The following is a 20,882-nucleotide window of genomic DNA, read 5'->3' on the forward strand; positions in this document are numbered from 1 at the left end:
AATTCATCCAAGTCTTTTCAGAGTTTGAGAGTTCATTTCTTTTATCATGGTTACAGCTGGAATGCTGGTGTCACTTAAAAATTCATATATTGAAACCTCATCACTGATTTAATAGTAAAAAGGTTTTAAAAATATTAGGAGGTGATTATGCCTTGAAAGCTCCAGAGAGGATGGAACAGGAATCATTACCTATGGAGAAGACAGTGATTTCTTAATATGTGCTGAATCTGCTAGTGTTAAACTTGACAGCCTCAAGAACAATGAGAAATAAATTCTTATCATTCATAAATGATGCAATCTAGGGTATTTAGTTATAGCAGGAACATAGACCAAGAAAAATCACTGAACTATTGTATTGTTTCTAAATTCATTATTTGAAGATTACTTCTATCTTTTGCTGTTTATAAATAAAGACATTACAAACATTTGTGCACAGGGTTTTGTGTGAATATATTAAGTCAATTGGGTCTTTCAGTTCATAAGTATTAAGCACTTCTTCATTTATTTGTGTTTATGAAGTTTTTCTCAGAGTTTTTAGTTATCTACATTTAAACCTATATATTTATTACACTTATACATTAATGTTCCATTTATCAGATGGCATTATAAGTGACACATATCTTACAAAGACTCTAATTCTAAGTGGATGATACATAGGAAAGCACCAAAGTTTCAAATATTTATCTAGTTTCTTGTCTCTGCCAATAACTCATTAACAATTTATTAAAGACATTATTGGGATTTTATACATAGAAAACTGGGTAATCTGTGGACAAAACAGTTTCACTTATTCGGTCCTAATCTGTTACTGTTTCCCTTTTTTCTCCCCTCCCTCCATTATTCCTTTCTTCTCCCTTTCTCTCTCTCTCTGTTTCTCTTTTTGTCTCATTATTCCACTTGGGACTTATGATATGATTCTGAATAAGAGTAGAGAGTAAAGACATCCTTGCCTTGGCCTTAATTTTATCAGGAAAGCATTTAATTATTCATCAGTAAGTATAATGTCTCCTGTAAATTTTTTGAAGATGTTCTTTGCAAAATTGAAGAAGTTCCACTATATTCCTAATTTGCTGAGAGGTTTTACCTTGAGTAGATGTTAGAAAGTGTCAAATGCTTTTTCTGCATCTACTGATATGATCTTATAAGTTTTCTTCCTTTGGCTTTTGATGTATTGGAATATACCAATTAAATTTTGAACACTGAAGCAGGCTACATATTTGTAATAAATCTTGCATGGTCATGATTTATAACTTTACTTATTCCTTGTTAGACTTCACTTACTAACAGTTTGTTGGTTTTTTAGACATCTAATTTTGTGAAAGAAATTGGTCATGTAAAGTCATTTTTCTGCTTTTTTTTCAACGAGGGTAGTATTGTCTTCTTTAAATAAATTACAAAAATTTCTTCTGCTTCAATATTCTGAAATTGATTGTTAAGAGCAGATATCATTTTCTTTTCTTTAACTGCTTAGTAGAATTCACAATGAAAGGATCTGGGCCTGATGATTTCTTTTCCTGAAGATTACTAAATTTTATTTAATCCAATTGATAGGCATAGTTCTATTAATATGCCTTATTATTCTCTGTGTAAATTTTTAGTGGTTTTCTTCTTCTCAGAATTGGTTAATGTTATGTAAGTTTTAAGATCTGTGAACAGAATTGTTTTCTATATGGGACCAATAGTAATAAAGCCTCTTTTTTATTTCAATATTGGTATTCGTATCTTCTCTCTTCTTACCTCTTGAGTATTCTGTCTAGAGATTTATCAATTTTATTGGTCTTTCCAGGAAGCCAGCTTGGACTTAATGGATTTCCTCTATATTTTGTTTGTATTTTACTGATATCCGCTTGACAGTTATTATTTTGGCATGCTGCTTTCTGCCGGCATGCCTCATTCATGGCTTGAAAAGAAGCTGAAAGATGGGGAAAGTAAAGATACCATGATATAGAAAATTTTTAAACATTAAGTAATTCTCTAGGTGTAGAAGCCAAACATTTGAAACACAAAGCTACAAAAGCATCCATGATTACATACTGTAAAATCACCAAGAAATCATAGTCATTCTCAAAATCATCTTTCCTATGTGTATATCTGCTGATTAATTTCTCCAGGATAAGTGGCTATGAGTTTTGAAAGAAAGAATTTAGAAAATTCTTTGTTGATTATCCTGTGATACTGGGGATATGCTAATCTCTTAGCTGGGGATCCTGAAAGATTACTACCTAGTGATAGAGTAAACAACAAGTAGACTAAAATTTATACAGATTGTAAATATGTTTTGAGTCAGTTAAGTCTCTTATGGATTCCTTCTGTTTGTTACCAGAGAAAGCAACAAAAATGTTATAAGGGGAGAAAATACACATCATTTGATTTATGACAAAACAAAGTGGATTAAGGAGCTGATTTTAAATAAATTATGTTGGGTCAGTTGGATACCCATAGAGAAGTTGTTGAATGCTGACTCATACCCAAAAATCAAACCCAATTGCATTATGAAAAGAAAATCTTTCCAATGTAGTTCCTAGAATATTGATATGATATTAGGGAGGAGGATTCCAGTATATGAATATTTGACCAGATGGCAGAGGATAGCCAGAACATTGCCCAAATATGGTAGTACAGTTAAAAATATATAGCAGGACTACTAGGAAATTTGTAAAATCTATCTTAAGGGAAAAATAAACGTTTGTACATCTGGAACCCAGAAGTTCCTGAAGATAACTCCATTATAAAGTTAAATGTGTAGCATTCACATAATTCCATGGTTTACTTGTATGTTAGTTACTGAGTCAGAACTAAAAACATTACAACTCAGTTCTAATAAGAGTTCTTGTTATATTTTATAGAATAGTAGAAAATAAATCCTATGGAAAGTGGACATTCAGTGGGAAAAATGTGGAGGATTTGTTTTGTGTTTGGAAGTGACCAAATCCTAATTTAAACTAGCTTAATTAAAAAGAGTATGTTTGCTGATTTAAAGAAGTGGGTATACTACAACCTTGACATGTCCCTGACAGTTTAAATGACTTGATGTAAATGCCTGAGTGTCCCATCAGGCAGCTTGTACCTCCCAATGGGACTGTGCCATGTCACCCAATGGGACCATCATGCATGAACCATCAGCGGTTCAAAGCCACCTGGCAGTGAGACATGAATTAAAGCCCTATCACAAATATGTTAATTACAGGTAGGTACAGTAACTCAGCAATCACTGTAGAAAATGTCTATAAATGGATTCCATGTTCTCCTACACTTTCTTTTTTCTCAAATTGGCATACTCCATGAAATCATCATCTAAAATTCAGACTTTTTTCCTCAAAGTTTAGTAACATCAGGAGAAAAGAATCTTCTTTTCAACCATGAAATTATATGGCCCGACTTTCATTCTATGGCACTTTAGTTATAGCTAGAGATGGTTTCAGTCTCAAACAGACTACACGGAGTGAAAACAGAAGGGTGATCCTCCAAATGAAAATTCAAGTTCATTTTAGCGGACATGGGTTAGATGGCCAAGCAAGTCCATCTCAGTAGAGAGGTTTAATTTTAGTCCTAATGTATATTTGTATATTCTTTTAGATGTTTTTCCCTCAAACTACTGTCTTTGAAGAAAATATGCTCCTTCACTAGCAAGCACAAATGATGTCTTAAATGTTGTGGACTAATAAAGGAACATATAATCAAGAAAGTGTTATTTCATATTAAGAGCGTAAATAGGGACAAATGATATATGCTCTATCAAGTGAGTAAGTTCATTTTAGAAATATCAGGACACATCTTTTCTCTGTGTGGGATGCTCCCTTGAGCATAATCAAAGCCAACAGAGGAGGGACACATTCAAAAATAGTTCTTATAAAATATGAGTTAGTGAAAAGCAGAGATATTGCATTCTTTGTGGAGCTGCAATTTGCATAGTGACTTTTCACTAATCATTTTCCTCCCTTGTCTCTCATTGAGCTCCTCCAATATCCTTAGGAAGGAACACACACTGAACATGCTATTTTTATAACAGTCCAGGAAGCAATAAGCAGGCTACAGAATGTTTTACCAATCAGGAGTGATATAAAATGGAACATGCACATTATATTTTTTCCTGGCAAAATTTCAGTTCTTCATTTCTGCTGATATTTCTTACTTAGAAAGATAGTAACACATTATTCAGGTGTAAATAATAGAGAAGTAACTCTTTTATTCCATTCAGCATTTTCCTTTGGAGTCAGGCTTAAGTCTGATGCTGAAGAAAAATATCATCCTTCATTACAGTGTGGTCTACAGAAGCCAAGACCTTGCTTTCGGCTGCTTGATGATCACGTGCTGTTACGAATGAATCTAGGACACTCCATAGTGCAGAGGGTAAAATTCATACACTAGTAGGGAAGTGCCAAGATTTAGAGAGGAATGTTTTATTCTTTCCCAAATCACCCAAACCTCTGATAATTCAAGGCATATCTCAGATTATTAATCCTGATTCTTTCTCAGCAAAAGACTATGTCATTAAAGCCTTGCCTCATTCCATTCCTAAATACTTAAAAATGCAACAAGAAAAATGATTCATAGCTTTCAATTTACTTTTGAAAACTTGAAGTGGAATGTTTTTGCATATATTTTCCAAAAGAGATTATTTATTATGTTCCGTCATTTGTTATCTCAGGATTCATTTCTTCTCACTCTTTTAACTCAATGAGGGTTTATTAGTCATGGACTAGGTAGAAGACACTCTGAAGAGATGTTACATGTGGCCCTTTTCTACCTGGAAAAAAAAGATAGTTGTGAATACTATTAACTATAGCACAAGACAGAACAAAGTGAGTGCTGCACGATTTATCAAAAAGTTCACATATTTGTGCTATTCGAGCCTCACATAAATCATTTTAGGTAAGAAGCGAACCCAGTAATCTGGTCATTTCCTTTGATTCCTTCTTTTTCCTCTACAGAAGGAGGATCCAACTCTGTAACGGCTTCCTGTTTTCTCCTTGTGCCTGGAACATTAAAATGCTCAATAACTAATCATTGAATTATTGAATGATTTAATATGGACACAAATGAATAAATAAGAGGTTTAAAGGAGACCTTATCTGGAAATGCAGGTGATGATAGATGGAAAAATTAGATCCAAGTTTCTGATATGGGAAACTGGCAGAGTGTTGGTGGCAGGATTTGTAGGTGATATACAACTGTGGAAATGTAGAAGGAGAGGAACAGTGATTCTCTCCAGATGGTCAGAGTGAGATAATGAATCAGTAGAGGGAGAAACCAGTGCAGATCGCAGAAGAATACAGGGTATAAACGTGGAACAGAGACACATCAGTTGAAGTGGTGGACCTGAGTATGAAACAAAGACAAATCCTTTGGAAAAGATGCCTCAGGAGCTGGGCATTGCAACAAGAAAAGGCCTTGAAACAAAAGTTCAATGCCAAATTAATTTTATATGTCAAAATGTCTGAATAGTAACCTAAGGACATTTTAGTCATTTTTTCCTTGAGGTTTCAAATAGAAGCATGGTGAAAGTTAACAGCAAGTACAAAGTACAGATGAGGCGAAGAGAAATCAGGAATTAGAATAAGGTATTTAAGAAAAGATTTAAGAAGGAGATACTGTCTGCTGCTTTGCCATACCATAATAAAACACCTGATATGGATCAGCTTTAAAGAGGAGACACTTATTCTGGCTCAGGGTGTCACAGGATTTGTTGTACAGTCAGCCAGCTCCAGGTTCAGGTTCATGGGGAAACAGAAACATGGAGAAAGAAGGACGTGGCAGTGGAGAGCTTCTCACCTCAAGGTGGCCAGGAAGGAATGAGAAAAAGCAAAGAGCAGAGGAGGAATGATTTGGGCAAAAGATCCTGTCTCAAGGGTTGTACCCCGATGACCCACTCCCTTCAACTAATTATGTCTCACTTCCTAAATTTCCATTTCCTCCCAATAGTGCAATCCAATTATGATGTTCTCAATAGACTAAAGAGCTGGAGAAATTAGAGCCCTCATGATCCAATCATCTTCTAAAAATTCCAACTCTGAACCCATGAAAATGTAGGTGGGAAGTTATGGCTCAAAATAACAGCACTTACCTATTTGTTTTGTTTTTGAAAGTTTTCATTAGAGAAGTAGAAGATGGAGAAACAAAAAGAACCTGTTCATGGTCCTGAAGTTTAAGTCTCAGTAAAAATCATTTGTCTAGACCTTAAAAGGGTATGGAGAGAATAAATTGCAGTCTCAGTTCCTGAACTTCGAGAGATGAGTTATTTCTGGGGAACTGTAGTTCTAAATCAGAAGCTTGAAACCGAATCGTGCAAAGTCCAAGTTTTCTCCACTATGTCTTGAAGGAATTCTTCAAGAGTAAACATTTGTTATGATGATCTGTACATAAAAGATGGGAGACACAGTCAATCAGAAGTTTGTTTAGATGGTCACACTGTTTATCAGTCTCAATAGGTTACTGGCAAGAAATATATTTCATCTGATATGCATCAAGGAGGCATTGTTTATGGTGATACTGATTGGTTTATGGTGTGTTCTGACTTCTTGTTCATGTCAAAAGTTGTTAGAGATGTTGAGTATTTCCACAAAGAACAACAAATTTCATATAAGATATTGAATCTGGAGCAATTCTTCTTGATAGATGTCAAAAGAGCTTTGTTATATAGAAAAAAATAAAGGTAAAAAGACATTTTTGCCTAGATATAAGGAAATTCAATGACAAAATTGCCTGAGATATGAAAACCAGAGTAATAGAATTGACAGAATTTTAATGCAAGAAAGACCAAGGATTGCATTTATTGCATTGTCAATCAGTTCCTCAGTGGATTAATAATCATGTTTATTTTGGAGTAAATTATTCTGTGTTTGATTCTTGGCTCTAACATATTACACACATGTCAATGAAATATTTAGCCTCTGGACACTTAGTTCCATTATGTGTAATATAAGCACTATAATATTATAGTTGTAAAGAATTTAAATAAATTATATATTTTAATGGGCCTTCTCACAGTGTCTACAATTCCACGAATGCTCAACAAATTCCATATTTATTATAGTAGTGTTAATAATTGCAACATTTAGAAAGATAGAAATTTTGGTGTGAGCACATAAAGATTTCAATAGCCGAAAAGATGTTAAATAACTGAAGAAAAGCATTCCTATTTTTGTGAACTAATAGAAAATTAGAATAGAGTTGTGCCAATAATACAAGGTCTTTCCAATTTCAGTGTGACAAACTTTAATTTTTGCACTTTTTCAGAAGAAGGCTACTACCTGTTACCCAAGGACTTTGTAAAGTAGTATATATATTCTTACATACTCTCAGAGGTGATTGTCAATTAAATTTGTTATGTAACTCAGATTTACATATCATTCTTGAATTAAAGAACTATACATGATATGCTACTTTAGGGCCCCTGAAGAAGGTCCTAACCCTTATTTACAAATATTATCTGCCGTTGATTTTCAGTCACTATATGATTAAAATAACCTGAACCGATTGCTTCCTTCTTTCTACAACCCGTACTTTATCACTTTTATTCATGGTTCTTTGCCTTGATTGTGTCTGTTTCATAGTATAAAGTTCTCATACACTCCTGCTGCCTCTCCTTTCCCATACCCGAAAGGCTTGTGAGCTGGGATTCACAATAATACAGCCAGCAGCAGAGATAATCCTCTTTTCTGTAAATTGTTATAATGCTTTATGTTTTTTTTTCACTGACTATACTCTTCATTCAATTCTATTCAGTTAATCCTAGCTTCTCTGTGAAACGGTTAGCACTAACAGGAAAGGCTTATTGGTGACTTACTTTTTTATTCTCGTAATTCCTGGCATGATACCTGAATGCAATACAATAAATAAACACAAAATGGGAGAAATAGTTATCTGGGTTTTATTCTATATTCTGTATTCATTGCCAAATTATTGTTATTTGTAAGACTTTTAGGTTCTCTGCTTCCCTCAGTACATGCAATAAATGTGAGCTATGTCCTCTTAGGGAGGACTTGCAATGTCGATGCCATTGAATCATATGGCAAAATCTTGACTTTAGAGCTATAATCTGAGGTGAACAGAAGATGAACTTCAAGTCTTTGATTACTTTGGCTTGACATCATGTTCTCTGAAGTTTAGTTCTTTCCTTTGTTATATTGGGAGTAAGACCTTTTCCAGTATTTGAAGAGATAAGTCACAGTTTTCAAAATTGCAAGTTCTTTAAAATTTTTCTTGCAAGCTACAATTTTTCCATACTCCTTTCTCTTCTTTAAAACATTATCAGTACTATTAAAAGAAAAATAAAATATTGAAGCATTTGATAGAATTTAAGAATACTTCTGTGTTTCAAGTCGGACAACTTCTTCATTGACTTTTAATGCAATAAAATTATGTTATTACATTTGGTGCATCAATTCAAATACTTATAAAGAGTGTAAAAGCAGAGTACTCACCCCGGAACATACTTTACACTGAATAGCCTTACATGTTCAGTTATTTCTAATGTTATTTTTATATGAGACAGAATTATATTTGTTGTTATTTATGTATTGTATATATACTGTGCACTGTTTAGAAACAAGAGACAAATATTCTAAGCCATAAAATATTTACAATGAACTATTGGACTCAAAAAATACATGTTTGATGTAGCATATATTCTAAGCATGGTACTCTGCCTGAGTATATTATAATGAGCACCGTGAATCTGATGCTCACTCCTTATAATTCTGGAAGTTAGAGTCTACAACAATTAAATAGTGAACAGCCATAGCAACTGATACACAAGGTATCATTAAAACATACAAAAAAGGAAATTTCTGGAAGAAATAGTATGTAAAGGGTAGATTAAAAGCTAAGCAAATGAAGGAGAAAAGGTGTTTGGGAGGGGCTTGGCATTCCAGGGACATGAAAATATAGCAAGCTCCTGAGGTAAAAGAGAGTACATATTTTTGAAAGTAAAGAAGTTCTGTGAAGACAGGCACTAGAGAATGGTACAGGAAGTGATGATATTTTGTACTAGTAGAATAGATCAGAGCATGATCATGAAGGAGCCTCTACCTCAAGACTGTTCCCTAAGGTGGCTAAAGTGATTCACATGCAAGTGTAACATAATGATATTTTCATTTTGGGGAAATACTACAATTGCAGTATAATTTTGACAGGTGAAACTGGGAGAGGAACTCACATAAAATGACACTAAGAAAATCTGGGGAAAAAATGGTTGCCTGGAGGAAAAGGTCTTTGAAAATGTAAAGAGGAATTGATGTTTATGATATTCAACAATTCAAGTCAATGGATTCTTGAAAATTGTAAGTGGGGTGAATGAAAGAGAATAATTAAATACAATTCCTATGTCTGTATTGTTGCAATTGAAAGCACAAGAGTGAGTTGCTGTGAAGCTTGTAAGTGGATGAATAGTTACTAAAATGCTCAAATCTACCGTTGGGATAAACATTTTGATTTGTGAGTTGCACTGATAGCAACTGATGGCTTAAAAATGGTTAAAATATTCAATGATTGAAGAAGGCTCTGAATTGAAAGAACCTTTAGAATTGACAAGGGATCACAGCTTGTCAGAGGAAGCAGAGATTATCACATAGATTCAGCAGGCACAGTCAGAAATCTCAAAGAAAAGCTACCAGGGTATAAGGTCCAGTAAACAGGATAAGATACTTGCAGAAGGACAAAGTACAGAGTAGGTAGTTATTAAATCCAGGTGTGGTGGTACACATGTGAGAGGATGGACGGGAAGATTGCAAGCCCAAGTGGAATTTAGCATTCCGCAGCCTCATCTCAAAAGGAAAAAGGGAGGGGAGTGGCTAAGGTTACAGCTCAGTGTGAAGATCTTGGGTTAAATGTTCAGGACCAAAACAAAATAAAACAAAAAACTTGAAAATTTGTGTTCTACAAGGTATTCATTATAATTTCTACCTTGCTTATTAAAATCCACTACAAGAAGGAATATGAATGATTCTCCTGGTGATATAATATTATCATCAGTATTATTATATTTTATTATCATTAGGCATGTGTTCTTATTGTCCTCCCGATAAAGACTATTTTATTTTTAACTAAGCTTTTATAATTTCAACTTTATAAATATTTTTGCTCATTTATCTTATTTGAAATAGAGTAACAAATCCTCATAACTGAGCTAAAACTGACAATCATGTGTACTTCAAAATTAAAGTAATAATGTTCAGCCAATTGCCAGATAAAAACATAGAGGTGTCTATAGTGACACTTAAATTTTAGACTTTGAAATGGCTGTTATAGAATTCAAATGTAATTAGCTGGTATTCTTTTTTTTTTTTAAGAGGAAAAAGAGAAAAACACAAAACAAACCAAAGTGGTGTAAGGGTACACGTATACAGAACTACTACAAAAAAAAAAAAAAAAAAAAAAAAAAAACATAACAGTAAGAAATCACCTGTTAGTAGATTACATATTATCATCTTGAAAACAGTTCCTCAAATCACAGTATCAAAGAATACAAGGTGGACATTCAAACAGGGAGACTGCAAACAGCTGTGTTCAATGATCCAAAAACATTGATAAAGTCAGCTATTTAACACCCCTAAACACACTTGCTGTTATATCCGTTAGAGCTCTTTTTCTTTTTTTTTTCCCTCTCTTTTTTACAACAAAATTTACACATTTTGGATTTTATTACTCCTTAGTGCTTATTACTTTTTTTTTGGGGGGGGGGGGGAAGAATACAGTCAAATATGGCAAAACAAAGCTGTCAGTCAATACCAAGGATAGACATAGCACATGGTGTAGAACAGAGTACAAGTTTATCAACAATGGTTATCAACGTTGTCCCTTGTTTCCTTAAAAAGAATTGTCTATCTCATTAGATACTATAAAGTTGGACAAAACAGTAGAGAACAAGACCAATAAAACTTAGGCATTGTAAACATTACAGGACTTCCAAAGAAGACAATAGTCAAACCAGAATGGGTATCTTAGTGAATCTTATTGTCTTCAAAGTAGTTGCCTATGTCTTCAAACTTGATACTATCATATAGAATGGAACAGAGTCTAATCAGTCAAAACAAGATCGTGGGAGTACTACAGGACTTCAAAACAAGTTAATAGGAAATCAAAAAGAGTTACTATTTATATATCCTAATTTTTTGAATTTTTTTCTTTAATTAAGACAAACATAAGAAATGACTAAATAATTTTTTTAAAACAATAAGGGGGAGATTGAGATAAAACAGGACATAACAATATAACAATAGAGGTCACAGCATGACTGTTTCAACAACCTAGTACTTCACCACCATATAACCTGACTTAATAGTAGTTACCATAGTGTCTTTTTCCTTGAAATATTTGGATAAAACTTCATATACTCTAGCTTCAAATATTTTCATATCAAGAAGCCCAGAATAAAGCCTTTCTAATTAATGAGTGAAAACTTTATAAGGCTTCAAGGCCACCTAATGGGGAATCATGATTACCACATATTTTTATATATTTGAATCATTACTTACATTAGGGAAACTATTCGGTATTCACACATGCGAGATTGATTTATTTCACTTATGAGTATGGTCTCAAGCTGCGCCCATTTATTGATAAATATCTCAATGTGATCCTTCTTTATAGCTGAATAATAGTCCATTGTATAGAAATACCACAACTTTTTTATCCATTCCTCAGTTGATGGACACTTGAGTTGTTTCCAAGATCTGGCGATTACAAATTGTGCTGCTATAAACATAGGTGCACATATATCACTGTGGTATGATGCTTTCAGTTCTTCTGGGAATATGCCTAGAAGTGGAATAGCTGGAATAAATGGGATTTCCAGTCCCAACTTTTTGAGAAATCTCCAGACAGATCTCCACAAAGGCTGTACCAGTCTACACTCCCACCAGCAGTGCAGGAGAGTTCCTTTTTCCCCACAGCCTCTCCAGCATTTGCTGTTGGTTTTCTTGATCCTGGCCATTCTTTCAGGAGTGAGATGGTATCTCAGTGTGGTTTTAATTTGCATTTCTCTAATGACCAATGATGATGAGCATTTTTTCATGTATTTATTTGCCATTTGCATTTCTTCATCTGAGAATTGCGTATTCATCTCAGATGCCCATTTTTGGATTGGATCTTTGAATTTTGGAGGTCTGAGTTTCTTTAATTCTTTATATGTTTTGGACAAGAGGCCCTTGTCTGAGAGAGAGTTCACTAAAATCTTTTCCCAGTTTGTGGGTTTTCTTTTCACTATGCTGGAGATTTCTTTTGACATGCAGAAACTTTTTAATAAGAAGTGGTCCCAGTTATTGATTCTGGGAAGTATTTCCTGTGTGGTTTGAATCCTGTTCATGAATTCTTTACCTACTCCTATGTCTCCAAGGTTTCTACCTAATTTGTCTTCCAATAGATTTAGTGTTTCTGTTTTAATATTCAGATCTTTGACCCATTTAGATTTTAATTTAGTACATGGTGATAGACATGGGTCTAGGTTTAGTTTTCGGCAAATGGAGAGCCAGTTTTTCCAGCACCATTTATTAAAGAGACTGTCGTTCTTCCAGTGAACCTGCTTGGCTCCTTTATCAAAGATAAGGTGGTTGAGTGTGTTCGTAGTTGTGGTTGTATCTTCTAATCTATTCCACTGATCTTCGGCTCTGTTTTGATTCCAATACCATGTTGATTTTTACTACTGTTGCTTTGTAGTATAACTTCAAGTCAGGGATTGTGATGCCTCCTGCTTTGTCTTTGCTGCTTAGAATTGCCTTTGCGATTCTAGGTCTCTTCTGGTTCCAGATGAAATTTAGGAGTGATTTCTCTAGATCTATAAGGTATGTTGATGGTATTTCTATTGGGATTGCATTGAATCTGTATAATAGTTTTGGGAGAATGGCCATTTTCACAATGTTTGTTCTTCCTATCCATGAGCAAGGGATGTCTTTCCATTTTCTGAGATCATCTTCAATTTCCTTTTTCAGTGTATTATAATTTTCACTGTATAAGTCTTTCACTTCTTTCGTAAGAGTAATTCCTAAATATTTCATTTTTTTGCTTGCTAATGTGAATAGTCCAGTTTCTCTTATTTCCCTCTCTGTAATTTTGTTGTTCGTGTATAGGAATGCTATTGATTTCTGAGTATTGATTTTGTATCCAGCCACATTACTGAATTTATTTATTGTATCTAAGAGTATTTCAATGGAGTTTAGGGGGTCTTCTATGTAGAGTATCATGTCATCTGCAAACAATGATAATTTAACTTCTTCTTTTCCTATCTTTACCCCTTTTATTTCTCTTTCTTGCCTAATTGCTCTGGCTAGTACTTCCAGTACTATATTAAATAGGAGTGGTGATAAAGGACATCCTTGTCTTGTGCCCGATTTTAAAGTAAAGTCTTTCAATTTTTGGCCATTTAGTATGATGCTGGCTGTTGGTTTGTCATAAATGGCCTTTATTATATTGAGGTAAAGACCATTTATTCCAATTTTCTGTAAAGTTCTTACCATGAATAAGTGTTGGACCTTATCGAAGGCTTTTTCTGCATCTATAGAAATGATCATGTGATTCTTATTTTGGCTTTATTGATATGGTGGATTACATTTATTGATTTGCGTATGTTGAACCATCCTTGCATTCCTGGGATGAATCCCACTTGGTCATGGTGTATAATCTTCTTGATGATTTGCTGGATCCTATTTGCCAATATTTTATTGAGGATTTTTGCATCTGTGTTCATTAGGGAGATCGGTCTATAGTTCTCTTTTATAGTTGGGTCTTTCTCAGGTTTTGGTACTAGAGTAATATTTGCTTCCAGGAATGACTTAGGAAGGATTGCTTCCTTTTCAATTTCATTGAATAGTTTGAGGAGTGTCGGCATTAGGTCTTCTTTATATTTCTTTTAGAATTCTGCAGTGAATCCATCTGGGCCTGGGCTCTTCTTTGTGGGTAAGGACTTAATTACATTTTCAATTTCATTAGCAGAGATTGGGTTATTCAACAGTTTCATATCCTCTTGATCTAGCTTTGGTACTTCATATGCTTCTAAGAATCTGTCTATTTCTTCTGTGTTATCAAACTTTTGAGAGTAGAGGTTTTTGAAATAGGTGTTGATGATCCTCTGTATTTCTATTGGGTCTGTAGTGATTTCTCCTTTTTCATTTCTTATTGCATGAATTTGAGCTTTTTCTTCCCTTTTTTTTAATAAGGTTGTTTAGGGGCTTATCGATTTTATTTATTCTTTCAAAGAACCAACTCTTTGATTCGTTGATTCTTTGGATTGTTTTCTTAGTCTCTATTGCATTGATTTCTGCTCTGATTTTTATAATTTCCTCTCTTCTTTTGGCTTTGGGCTTGACTTGCTCTTCTTTTTCTAGCTGTTTGAGGTGTAGCATCAAGTTATTTATTTGTATTCGTTCTGTTTTCCTGATGTGGGAACTCAGTGCAATAAATTTTCCTCTCAGAACGGCTTTCATTGCATCCCACAGATTCCGGTAAGTTGTATCTGCATTTTCATTTTCTTTTAGGTATTGTTTAATTTCTTCTTTAATTTCTTCTGTGACCCACTGATTACTCAAGAGTGTGTTATTTAGTTTCCATGTGTTTGCGGAATTTTTGCAGTATCTTTTGTCATTAATTTCTAATTTCAGAGCGCTATGATCCGATAATATGCAAGGGATGATTTCAACTCTTTTGCATTTGCTTAAATATGTTCTGTGAGCTAATATATGGTCTATTTTAGAAAATGATCCATGTACTGCTGAGAAGAATGTGTATTCTGATGTTGTTGGGTGGAACATTCTGTATATGTCTATCAAACCCATTTGTTCACAGGTGTGATTCAGTTCTGTTATTTCTTTGCTCATTTTCTGTCTGGTTGATCTGTCCCTTGGTGTCAGTGGTGTATTAAGGTCTCCTGTTACAATTGTGTTACTGATAATTTGAGTTTTCATTTCTGTTAATAATTGTTTTATATAACTGGGTGCTCTGGAGTTTGGTGCGTATATATTTAAGATAGTTATCTCTTCCTCTTGGAGTTTTCCCCTTACGAGTATGTAGTGACCTTATTTGTCCTTTATGGTCATTGTTGGTTTAAAGTTCACGTTGTCTGCAAACAGAATGGCTACTCCTGCCTTTTTTTGGATTCCTGCTGCATGAAGAATTGTTTTCCATCCTTTGACTTTCAGTCTGTGAGTATCTTTCTGGGTTAGATGGGTTTCCTGTAAACAGCATATGGTTGGATTTTGTTTCTTGATCCATTCTGCTAGTCTGTTTCTTTTAATTGGTGCATTGAGACCATTTACATTAATGGTTATTACTGTTAAGTGCTGGTTAATTGTAGGAATGTTATCTCTCTGCTGTTGCATCTTTATCTTTCTGTTCTGTTTAATTATTTGCTTTGCTTAGTGGTTTTTTCCTTTGTGTATCTAAACTGTCTTCCAATATTTTTTGCAGGGTTGGTTTGGTGTTCATGAAGTTCTTCAGCTGTTCTTTGTCATGGAAGTATCGTATTGCACCATCTATTTTGAATGATAGTTTTGCAGGATATATCAGTCTTGGTTGGAAATCATTTTGCTTTAGGATCTGGAATACTTCACTCCATGCTCTTCTTGACTTTATCGTTTGTGCTGAGAAGTCTGCTGTGATTCTGATAGGTTTTCCTTTATAAGTGATCTGTCTTTTCTCTCTGACAGCTTTTAATAATCTATTCTTGTGTTGGATTTCTGGGATGGTGATTATTATATGTCTGGGTGTAGTTTTATTTTGGTTATGAGTGTTTGGAGTTCTATATCCTTCACTGATCCTGATGTCAGTTTCTGACTCATGCTTGGGAAATTTTCAGCTATTACTTCTCTAAGTATCCTCCTGACATCCTTCATGTTGCCTCCCTCTCTTTCATTAATCCCTATCATTCTTATGTTATTCTTCTTTGCATCGTCTTGCAGTTGTTGAATTGTTGTTTCCTGATTCATTGTTATTTTCAAAAGATCTTTCCTTTCCTGTTCACTAGCTGCAATCCTGTCTTCAAGGTCTGAAATTCTATCTTCACTTTCATTAAGGCGGTTTTTACAACTTTCAGTGGAGTTTTTTATTTCCTGTATATCTCTGTGCATCTGCATTATGTATTCTGTTTGTTTCTTATATTGCTCGTCTAGGGATTCTATCTTTTTGTTTAGTTCCTCCAATTTTTATCTGTGTTTTCTTTAGATATATTTAGAATCTCTTTCATTTCTTTTATCATTTCTTCTTTTATCTGGGAGATTATTTCGAGTTTGAATTTCTTTAAAGCTTCCTGGAGTTGCTTGTCAATTTCAGTGGCTATTGTGTCCGATATATGAGGTGGATGGGATATATTTTCTTCTATATACATCACTCCTAGGGTTTCTTGAGATGGGCTGGAGGTTTGAGGTTGTAATTTGGTCTTTCGTTTTGTCATTTTCCTATATTTCTCTGTTTCAAGTGTTATTTGAAAGCTTCCTCAGGATCTGTTGAAAATCCCCTTCTATGTTTGGAGCTACTGAGACTCTGGCACCGCGCTACCCCAAGCCACTGGGCCTACAGAACCAGTGGCCCTCCTCTGCCTGCTCAGAACTCCACCGTTCCAGACAAGCTGGGCCTCAGGGACACTGTGCGCCCACCTGCCCCTTGGAAGCCCCACAGTTCTTCAATCGCAGCCGGGTTAGGGTACTCACCACAGGCCGCAGTGCTTCAGGAACCTGTGGACCCTCCCTGGTTGCAGAGATATCCACAGTCCTCCAGACACATGGAGAGGCCGATGCAGGCACCCCATATCTTCCCAGCTCCTCCTCTGCAGATCAATGGCCAGGCGCGACAGCTAAACAGGCTGGGCTAGGCTGATAGTGTGGGCCCGCCCACCCGTCGGTAGCTCAGCAATTCTCCAAGTGTAACCGGAATGGGGAGGCTGATGTGGAAGCCTCAAACCCACCTCTCCCCTTCACTGCACCTGGAAGCCTGGGGGAACTCCAGCAGTCTGGGCGGAGATATCCAGAGTCCTCCAGACACGCAGAGAGGCCGGTGAGGGCACCCCAGATCTGCCCAGCTCCTCCTCTGCAGACCTATGGCCAGGCGCGGCAGCTAAACAGGCTGGGCTAGGCTGGTAGTGTGGGCCAGCCCACCTATCGGGAGCTCAGCAGTTCTCCAAGTGAAGCCGGAATGGGGAGGCTGATGTGGAAGCCTCAAACCCACCTCTCCCCTTCACTGCACCTGGAAGCCTGGGGGAACTCCCTAGCTGGTATTCTTAAAATATTTGTATTGCCTGAGTAGTGACTTATTTTATAGTTCTTCAGAATAAGCAGTGTGCTATGTGCATAAAATATCCTCAGATCTAAACTAAAGGAGCAATAATTTGTAGCATCTGAATTACTCTAATTAGGCATCATTTCTCTAAAGATGGCTCATCAATATATTAATGTCATTACAGTTGTGATCAGAAGTATGTTACTTACAAGAAAAATGCTGGAAATAATTCAAGATACTCAGCAAATAAAAACTATGAAATATAAAATCTTTATTTTCAAATAAAGCAAATGAATGAGTTGATGAAAATGTTCCTTAATATACAAAATTGATATGGATTAAATCAATGCGCTCAATTTCTGTGTAAACAAAATAAGCAAGCATCTCAGGGACCATTGACTTAATACACTTGGGAAAGAAGAATTAAAAAACTATTTCAAAATCTGATTTGGTTGATTTGGTGATATTATTAAAGTGATAAATTATGCATCTCAAAAATGTACATAAAGTTATTACCAGAGGCTGAGAAGAGTGGGTGTGTGTGAAAATGCTAGTCAACACATACTGAGCTATGAGGAAGTAGGAGAAATAAGTCTTGGTATTCTACTGCACCGTAGGGTGACTATAGATAATGATAATAGATTGTTTGCTTCCAGTAGCTAGAAAAAGGGATTCTGAAATTATTTTTCCCCACAAATGAATGATAAGTATTTGAGGACATGGGTAATTTGGCCCTGATTTGGGCATTACATGCTGAATATATATGTTGAAACTTCACCTGTGTCTTAGTTACTTTTTACTCATCACTGAGACAAAACATCTGATGACCAAAGTTGGAAAGGAAGGACTTATTTCTTACAGTTTTTGGAGGTTTCAGTCCATACTCAGTTGGCTCCAACGCAGGGTGGCATGGCAGGGCTGCAGCTCATGGCCACTGCAAATGGCAAGCTGAACTGATAAGAGAGACACACCTTCCTCCTGCCATTACATTGTATCATGGCTCCACGCCTAGTTGGGTATAGCACTGACACCATCAATCCAAGAGCAAGACAATGAACCAATCACAAATGCATAATGCAAATTCATAAGGCCTGGGGGCCATAGACATAAACCACGACATTTCACCCCTGGCCCCCAGGATTCATGTACATACTTTATACAAAAGACATTTAGTCCATCTCCAAGAGTTGTCAAAGTCTTAATAGTTTCAGCATTGCTGAAACTACTGAAAAGTCCAAGTCCCAAATCTCCTCCAAGATATATGGCAAACTCTTAACTGTAACCCCTGTACAAATGAAAAAAGTTAAACATTTCTGAAATGCAAAGGCACAAGATAAACATTACCACTGCAAAAGTTACAAACAGAGGAATATAAAGCATTGGAAACAAAGCAAGTCCGACATCCAGCAGGGTGAACATTAAGTCCTAGAGTTTCATGCTCAGCATTTGAAGCAATCTGGCTGCAAGCTCCAAAAGGTTTGGATGATTCCAAGCCCATGGAACTTCCAGGGATTTCAGCTCCCGCAGCTTCTCTCTTAAACCCTTTCTGCTCACTTTTTGAGGCTATCCTTTCAATGATCCACGTTCCTGGCTTTTCCAAACTTCTGGGGTCTCCATTGCACCTTTGGCTTCACCTTTACATCTTTACAAATTGCACTCTCAAGGGCACACTGGTTGGCTTCTCAGGTCCTTTGCAATCCAGGTGGAAGCTGTCTTACCCTCAGAATTTGTGCATTTTCCTTGCACTTAAAATCAGCACCATGTGAATGCTGTCAAGGTTTGCTGCCAGCTTGAGCAGTAGCCAGGCTTTTCTCTCTCTTGGCTGTAGGGGTCACTTGCCTGGATTGCTAGGTTCTGTTTACCTGACTGTGAGGAAAAGCTTTTCTATGTGGTCACCATTCTGGAGCCTCATGTGGCCTCCATCATTCTGGAGCATGACGCTCTGTAGCTTTCTCCTCTGAGCAAATTCTTTCACTTTTGCAGTTTTGAGGCTGCAAAGGGTGGAGACCAGCTGCTTCCTGGGATGCCCCGGGGTCATCTTTCTTATCTCTCTGTTTCTTCTCAGCAATCAAAGCCTCAGTTTGAACTTTACAATCGATAGATTTACTGGAGTTTTCCTTATGGCCAAACTCACAGTATTGCAAATTATCCTGCTGGGCTCTTTGCTCTTGACTTGCAACATAAAGCTTGTTAAAAGCCCCCCAACAATAGCCATGCCACAGAATCAACATTTGACTGCCTTGAAATTTGTTTTTCCAGATTAATCAGTCCATTGCCCTTAGTTTCAGTCTCAGAGAGTCTCTGGGCATGAGCAAAATGCAGACAAACTTTCTGCCAAGCCATAATACACATCACAGGGAGTCCAACAACCAATGCAGTCCTTCTTCCCAGCAGAAACCTCCCAAGCCTGGTCTTTACTATGAGGCTATCAGCTTTCTGGTCTCCTGAGCTCTGACCAGAATCTCCTCTACAGAGCATCCTAAGTTGCTCCAGCTCTATGCATCCAGGCAACATGTCTGAACCTTTCCAAGCCATTTCCAAAGCTTCTCAAAAAACATGGTCAGGTATAGTCATAGCAAACAACCTTACTCCTCAGTACCAAATTCTGTCTTAGTTACTTTTTACTGATTGCTGAGACAAAATACCTGATGACCAAAGTTGGAAGAGGAAAGGTTTATTTCTTACAGCTTTTGGAGGTTTCAGTCCATACTCAGTTGGCTCCAACGCAGGGTGGCGTGGCAGGGCTTCAGCTCATGGCCACCACAAATGGCAAGCTGAACCAGCAAGAGAGAGAGAGACACAACTTCCTGCCATTACATTGTATCCTGGCTCCACTCCTATGTGGGTGTAGCACTGACACCATCAATCCAAAATCAAGACAATGAACCAATCACAAATGCATAATGCAAATTCATGAGGCCTGGGGGCCACAGACATACACTGTACAACACTATTACCCCAGTAAATATGTACAACTTTATGACAATTAAAAAAATAAAAAAAGGTTAACTACATTTAAAACAATGTTAAATTGTTTCCAATTTGAGTTTAAAACTTTATATTTTAGGAACACTATATTTTATTTTAAAAATCTTGAAACAACAGAAATGTCTAATCAAAGTCTGAAGTTTAGAAATCACAGTCCTTTGTCCCTGTCCTTCTCCCTGATCCTTTACTGTCATACTAACATATCCATCCAAAGGTATTGAAGATTTATGCATAAGCAAGAAAAATCCAAGTAGAGTGAATTCTTCTCAATTATAAAAGAAAAAGAAGCAGAAGAAAGCAAAACTGTCATAAACTCATTTATCTTTCTGACTTTCAGCATAATTTTATGCTAACTGACTTAAGGATTTCCAGAAAAAGCTATTACTTCTCAATATTTTGTGATCTTAAGGGTCAAAAATTTTCTAGGGCTAATATTAATGCGTAACTGACAAAATCAGAACTGTCTTAGTTACTTTTCACATTGCTGAGACAAAATGCCTGATACCAAATGTTAAAGGAGGAAAGCTTTATTTGGCTCACAGTTCATAGAGGTTTCAGTTCAGAGTTGGCTGGCTCCAAGGCAGGGTGGTGTGGCAGAGGGGCATCGTAGAAGAGAAGCAATCCGTGACAAAGCAGGACAGGTAGAAAGCAGCAAGCAGCAAGAAAACAAGTAATTATGCTTTTCCAGTCCCTTG

The sequence above is a fragment of the Cavia porcellus genome, unplaced genomic scaffold, assembly GCF_034190915.1.
Source record: "Cavia porcellus strain 051 isolate PalLab524CR breed Dunkin Hartley unplaced genomic scaffold, mCavPor4.1 scaffold_2, whole genome shotgun sequence".
NCBI classification, from domain to species: domain Eukaryota; kingdom Metazoa; phylum Chordata; class Mammalia; order Rodentia; family Caviidae; genus Cavia; species Cavia porcellus.